The 7,507-nt window shown below is 44.7% G+C and overlaps 1 long non-coding RNA gene across 1 annotated transcript; it reads right to left on the reverse strand.

Moving 5' to 3' along the window:
* Positions 1–1,131: 1,131 nt before the first annotated feature.
* LOC147584809 (uncharacterized) lies at positions 1,132–5,515 on the reverse strand. The gene is made up of 2 exons (XR_015255974.1): positions 5,268–5,515; positions 1,132–1,421 (listed from the first exon to the last, which is right to left on the reverse strand). It is a non-coding gene; the product is annotated as an uncharacterized LOC147584809 (long non-coding RNA).
* Between the last annotated feature and the right edge of the window lie 1,992 nt (positions 5,516–7,507).

Raw genomic sequence — 7,507 nt, forward strand, 5'->3', positions numbered from 1 at the left:
TCGAGCCCCGCGTCGGGCTCTGGGCTGATGGCTCGGAGCCTGGAGCCTGTTTCCGATTCTGTGTCTCCCTCTCTCTCTGCCCCTCCCCCGTTCATGCTCTGTCTCTCTCTGTCCCAAAAATAAATAAAAAAACGTTGAAAAAAAAAATTTAAAACAGTAAGAAGAAAAGATTAATTTAGAATTTTATCATTCTTTGGAGTCATTTGTGTTTTTCTTATATATAAATGCATGTTTATATGTACATGAATATATATAGACACATGTGTATATACACCTTTAACACACACACATATATATATACATATATTAAAACTTTTCAGTTATTAACTGATATTCATGTTCTTGTCATCAACAATATCAGCAAAAACCAGAGTAGTGAGCATTATAAAAATGAGTACCTAATAAGTGGTCTGGGGGTTGTCAGAAGCTGAACAATCCACTCCAGGCTTTGTTCACCATACATCTGAAAAGGAACAAGTCTCTTTTCAATGCACATGACATATTTTCATACTAAAAATTTGTTCGTTAAATAATATTTTTTTTGTCTTCCCAGAACCAAAAGGAGATAGTGTAAGTAGTCAATTCTCAAGTTATTGCTACGTCTTCCTTATTCAATGTCTATAATAAAAAGATGACTCTGCCCAAAAGGAAAAGAGAAAATACATAAGGGGGAAAGAAATAGCTGTGAGAAGGGAGTGATGTCCAGTGGGAACTAATTTTAAGGGAAAGGTCACAGTATCACAGGTAGAGTTTTCTAGTCTAGATTTCAAAACATCTGTATTTTACTTCAGCTTTAATTCTGGGGGGAGTAAACCACTTCTTGGAGTCTCACTTGCCCCATCTGTAAAATATGGTAAGTAATGATCTGTTAAGTTTCTTTGAAAATGCCAAAGAGCTGGGCACCGGGGTTGTTCAGTTGCTTAAGTGGCTGACTCTTGATTTTGGCTCAGGACACGATCTCACGGTTCATGAGGTCGAGCCCAGCATTGGTCTCTGGGCTCTGACAGTGCAGAGCCTGCTTGGGATTCTCTCTCTCTCTCCCTCTGCCCCTACCCACTTGCACGGGCTCGCTCTCTCAAAATAAAATAAACAGTTAAAAAAAAAAAAGAAAATGCCAAAGAGCAATGCACATTTAGTTTCATATGTAATATGAAAGTTGTTAAAATAAAATTCTTCTGGCCGTGGCATCCTCACGAGACATACCTGTGATGAAGACTGGCCCCTTGGAGCCATCACTAAAACTGTGGTCAGCTTCCGGGAGCGTTGGTTCCATGGAAATGGCTGCTCTGTCCTCCCTTCCCTCATGAGTCTGAGTCAGGCAGTCATCAGTTAGAAAGGAAGTGACCCACACCGATGGTGCCACCACCTCAGCAGCTGCTTCAGGTTATATACTTGACGAATGACGCACACTGCTCCGAACTCTGGAAGTGAGAGCAAATGGCCCTTATCTCCTCGATGGCCAAATAAAGGGGCAGTGATAGCAGGTAATAATAATTCTGATACGCAAACCATAGCTATGGTTTATTGACTATTTAACAAGTTTCAAGCACTGGGCTGAGTTCTTCACATTGATTTTTTTTTTTCCATTTAATGTTCACAAAAAAATTTATAAGGAAGCGCTTAGTATTATTCTTATTTTATATATAAAAAAACGGAGGTACAAGATTATGTAACCAGAGAGTAAGCTTTGGAGGCAAAATAAGAGAGTTCCAAAAATGAGTACGAAATTATCCACTAACTATGAAAGATTAATGTTTCTATCTGGCATAGAAAGTAAAGAGACAGGAGAAAAGAACCAAAAGGAGAGAATATTACAGAGGCCCCACTATATTTAAAGTGTTAAAGAAATGTCAGCCTCAAACGGACAAGGGAAGAAGGGTCAGCTCTTGTAACATATCATTGTGAGTTCTCATCCACGCCTAGGTTTTCTTGGACGGACCCAATTACTAAGTCTTTGACATTGGGGAACATGTCTGGTTTTTGTTTTTGTTTTTGTTTTTGTTTTTAAGTTTTTTACTTATTAGAGAGAGAGAGACCGAGAGAACAAGCAGGGAGGGGCAGAGAGAAGGAAAGACAGAATCCCAAGCAGGCTCCCCCCTATCAGCACAGAGCCTGATGCGGAGCTTGAACTCACAAACTGTGAGGAGATCGTGACCTGAGTGGAGATCAAGAGTTAGATACTTAACCAACTGTGTCACCCAGGCCCTCCATGTCTAACCCACTGTGATACTAGGCACATAAATCAACTGGAGATGAATGAAGTACATTTGCAACTTGAACCCCACTTACCTTGTACAGTAGGAGAACAAGTTCAGCCCAAAGATCCTATAGGGTTTTTACAGCCCCTGGAGCTTGTCCCTTGAGGAAACAACACTGAAATTACCCTTTCTCAAATAGGTCTATGTTAGGAGCAGACTCTAGGTGAAAAGTTAGTATGAGCAAAAACTAAGGGGGGGGCCCTAAGGAAGGATGCTACACTGGATAACCTATGGATAACCAACAGTGCCAATCTGAGGATAACCAGATGGAAATGAATTGTGACAATCTGAGAAGGACCCAAGGAGAAAGACTTGACTTAAAAGTTAATCCAAGAACCTTTTGGAAAAGTCCATGTTTTTTTTAAAAAAATGTTTTTATGTTTATTCAATTTTGAGAGACAGAAAGAGGCAGAGCATGAGCAGGGGAGGGGCAGAGAGAGAGGGAGGTACAGAATCCGAAGCAGGCTCCAGGCTCCGAGCTGTCAGCACAGAGCCCAACGCAGGGCTTGAACCCACGAACTGTGAGATAATGACCTGAGCCTAACTGACTGAGCCACCTAGGCATCCTGGAAAAGTACAGTTTTCAAAAGTAACATTATATGAGCAGAAGGTTTTGGGTGCATAATGAGGGATCCACACAAAACAGCTGAGGTGGGACCAATGAAGAGATGCCAATGACACATGGAGGGGCTGAGACACCAAGATGTGGGGCTGGAAAGACAGCCGTGGAATAAGTTTGCCTGCCAAGGACCTGGGAGAGACAGAAAGCAGACATCAAGGTGACAGTAAATGCACAATTGGCTACATCACGGTTTTTGGTGACCTGGGCTAGTGTATGCTAGTGGGAAAGCACTCGCATGTCCAGAAGGATAAATATCACCATTTCTAAGTTGGGGTTCAAACCACCAACTCAGGTACTCATATTGAGAGCAAACCCCCAGAAGATTAATGGGACACTTTCTACCACAAAATTGATTCACACAAGTACAACGAACAATTAATCTCCCATTTAAGTGATACTGAAGATCAAGAATATTGGCATTTCTGGAGCGCCTGGGTGGCGCAGTTGGTTAAGCGTCCGACTTCAGCCAGGTCACGATCTCGCGATCCGTGAGTTCGAGCCCCGCGTCGGGCTCTGGGCTGATGGCTCAGAGCCTGGAGCCTGTTTCCGATTCTGTGTCTCCCTCTCTCTCTGCCCCTCCCCCGTTCATGCTCTGTCTCTCTCTGTCCCAAAAATAAATAAACGTTGAAAAAAAAAATTAAGGGGCGCCTGGGTGGCGCAGTCGGTTAAGCGTCCGACTTCAGCCAGGTCACGATCTCGCGGTCCGTGAGTTCGAGCCCCGCATCGGGCTCTGGGCTGATGGCTCAGAGCCTGGAGCCTGCTTCCGATTCTGTGTCTCCCTCTCTCTCTGCCCCTCCCCCGTTCATGCTCTGTCTCTCTCTGTCCCAAAAATAAATAAACGTTGAAAAAAAAATTGTTTAAAAAAAAAAAAAAAATTAAAAAAAAAAAAAAAAAGAATATTGGCATTTCTTGGGTCACCTGGGTGGCTCAGTTGGTTACGCGTCCCAACTCTTGATTTCGGCTCAGGTCACGATCTCAGGGTTTGTGAGATCGAGCCCCGTGTCAGACTCTGCGCTGACAGCGTGGAGCCTGCTTGGGATTCTTTCTCTCCCCGGCTCTCTCTGCCCTTCTCCACTGGCGCTCTCTCTCTCTCTCTCTCTCTCTCAAAAATAAATAGACATGAAAAATGTAAAACTAAATAAATAAATATACAAATAAATACATAAATCAAATGGAGTCCTATCAACATAGATGATCTTTATTTTACTGGTTCATTTTGACACCTGTGATTGCAGGACCTCCACGGTCCTTTACTTATCGATGGGGAATCCCCAACATCTGTTCTCACCAATGTTCATTTGGGCTCCTCTGTAGGATGAACCACAGTTGTGTCTCCTGTCCCATCCAAGCCTTCTTTAGGACCACCTGTTGCCCGTGCCTCAATTCCCTAAAGCTGCATTGCTGAAGCTTCTCATCCTCGCCTCTGATCGCCACTGTTGAGCTGTTTCCCACTGAGTCTCTGAGGGCCACTGCTGTGACCGCCACCATCCATCACAGCCTCGCCCTCAGGAGCCTCTTTCAGTGCACCCCACCTGCGATGGCTGAATGTTGGTGTTTTATCCAGGTTGAAATCCTAGTCCCCATTGTGATAGGATGTGGAGGTGGGACTCTGGGGAGGTAATTAGGTCATGAGGATGGAATCCCATAATGGGATTAATGTGCTTATAAAAAGAGACACAAGGCAGTTTCCCCTCTCCCTCTCCGCCATGTTAGGGCATAACAAGGAAGAGAGCTCTCCCCAGGAACTGAGTCTGCCCGCACCTTCATCTTGGACTTCTAGCATCTAGAACGGTGAAAACAAATCTCTGTTGTTTAGCCACCCAGTCTGTGGTACTCCTGTTATCTTCGCCAGAACAGACTAAGACACTTCCTTTTCTGCTTCTGCCCAGGTACAGCTGGCACATCAGAGCCATGTTCTCTGGGATCGTTAAAGGAAGCCACACAGAAGATCAGTGCCGGAGTGGGGAATCGCCTCTCTCCCTTGTGGAGGCCGTTTTGGTACATGAACGCAAAACTTTCATAGCAAGATTCCTCTGGTGGCTAGGGGTGGGGTAGGTGGGGAATGCACAGACACACGGACTGGTTTCACGCTGTGACTCACGCCTGCATAATCAGTTCTGTCATACAAACGTCCACCAGGCTACATTCAGCAACCTGAGATTTCTCGAAGAATAGAAATGCATGCCTACTGGGGTCTCATAGCCATCATTAGTGTGTTTTGCTGGTTGATCTTCATTTCACCAAATCGCCATTTCCGTTTTAATGGAGAGAGGATTCCAATCCTGATTTTTTTGGAACTCTTATCCAACCACCTTACAAGCCCCAAAGCCATCAGCCGCTGGGGGTGGGACGATGAGAGGTGGGAGCATCAGGGGCAAGACACATACCTAGAGTCTGGTGGACGGAAATGCTCTCTTCTGTCACAGACGGAGAGCGGCAAGGCCTGCGGGGGCTCCCCAGAGGTTATCGTCTGCAACTTCTCCAAGAACAAAAGGCACAAGACATCCTTCCTCTGGGTGGCAGGAGGTGCTGGGTAGGAAGCAGAGGCAATGGAACGCTCAGCAGGCTTCCTGTCGGGAGCCAGAAACCACTGGCCTTGGAGCGCTGTAAGACCCTGTCACTTGGGCCAGGGTGGTGGGGGGTGGGGGTAGGGGGGACAGGGGCATTAAAGTGACCCGGACGGAATTCTCCAACCTCCTCGACCCATAATACTGCCCGCCTCAGACAGTTGTTTGGAAGGCTAGGACAGGACAGTGGATACCCTGGTACCATACTTACCACGCATACCCTCCCTTCCTGCACTAAGCCTGTTTTAAAAGGACCTGTCTTGGGGAGGAGATACCAGGGCAGCAAAGGCATTGGGCCCGCCCTCCACTAAGTCTTCAGGAGGGGGGAGCAGGAGCGTGTGGAAATCTGGGGACGAGCGAGTGGTAGAGGCAGGTCTGCTTGGGTGGAAACACACTGGATCTGCCAGGGTGGCTGCAGGGAAGATGGGGGGAAGAGCTGAGCACACAGAGTTGGCTGGTCTCTGAGAAGGCCGGGTGCAGCCGTACACCCTCCTGGGGAAAGTCCCGGATGTGTAGACACCACACCTCAGGTCTCTACACGCTACCTAATTCTTTCTTTCACTTCCTCCTTCTTCTTTTGCTTAACCATGTATCCTTTCTACCCTTGTCAAAGGATGTTAGAAAGAATTAAGGCATGGGGGCATCTGGGTGGCTCAGTCTAGTTAAGCGTCTGACTTCGGCTCAGGTCACGATCTCCCGGTTCATGAGTTCAGGCCCCGCATTGGGCTCTGTGCTGACAGCTCAGAGCCTGGAGCCTGCTTCCGATTCTGTGTCTCCCTCTCCCTCTGCCCTTACCCCCTCAACTCATGCTCTGTCTGTCTCTCTCTCTCTCAAAAAAAAAAAGAATTAAGGCATGGCAAAACTCCAGCCAACCTACTGGTCTAAAGGCCAGCTACTCTGTTAGAAAGGTTAACTGAGTCAAGAAGGTCACACGGTGGCCATTTTTAAAGGTGTTAAATTTCCTTCATCAATGTTTTCTCTCTCTCTTTACAGGAAAAACACAAAATAAAAACGAAGGATGGTTTTATTCCTTCCCACACAAAGCATCTGTAGCAAAGCAAAAGTAGGATTTTAAGTGACAGATTCACCCTGGGGGTCTCTCTAGAATATTTGGTTTTTGTGAACAAAACCCACTGAAGGTAAAGCACATGAAGGCTTAGATACACAAAAATTTCCAGCATCAAGGAAAAGGCACAGGCTCCTATTATCTGTGCTTATTTGTGGTATTATATAATTTATTGTACTTTTCATAAATGTGCCGGCCTTGCGAACTGTCTTCATTTCACTACAGAAGCTGCAATGAGTCATTTGCTGTCTTGGCGCAGGATTTTCTTTTCGGTTCTCATATTTATGAATTTGTCCTCCTGGAAAATATCAAGGTCAATTTCTCCCATTTGTGGCAAAATGCAGAAGGTTTAACTGAAGGTGATGTTGATTATGCATGCATCCAAATATAGATCTGAGTCTTAAATATTTATTTAAAAATTGAAAACACTTAGATGGGAACACATACAAAGGCACAAAGTAAACAAAACAAAACAAAAAAGTGAAACGAGATTTAAAATATGTTTTCTTAACTCAAAGTGTCACGCTGTATCAAGCAGGAAGAGCCAGTCTCTGCGATGACTGGTTTTTGGCTAATAATACAGTCTAAAATGAAAATATGAAGGTAACACACGATAGCTAATGATTTAAGTTTTCAAATAGGGGTTTTTATTTAGTTGACATTTTGTTTTTCGGGGGACGTACTTTTATATTTTTAGAGAAAATAAATAGCTAACCCAACCCTAAAGCTATTTGGAAATGAAACAAAATATCAGGAGGGACTTAGGACTATGGATGATTTCCTACACTCCTTTTATACAGTCAGGTTATAGCTCTGGAGTTGCAACAATTTCCTGAGCACAGCAAGGAAACCAGTAGGCAAACATCGGTGAATGATATTTACCAATCATGTTGTTGATTTTACAAAAACATGTAGAGGGAGACCATCTTTAGGTTGGAAATCAGATTTGATAAAACCTAAAAAATAGGGATCAACAATAGCGACTGAGGTGTAA

The sequence above is a fragment of the Puma concolor genome, chromosome A1, assembly GCF_028749965.1.
Source record: "Puma concolor isolate L17-30 chromosome A1, mPumCon1.1.hap2, whole genome shotgun sequence".
Classification (NCBI taxonomy): domain Eukaryota; kingdom Metazoa; phylum Chordata; class Mammalia; order Carnivora; family Felidae; genus Puma; species Puma concolor.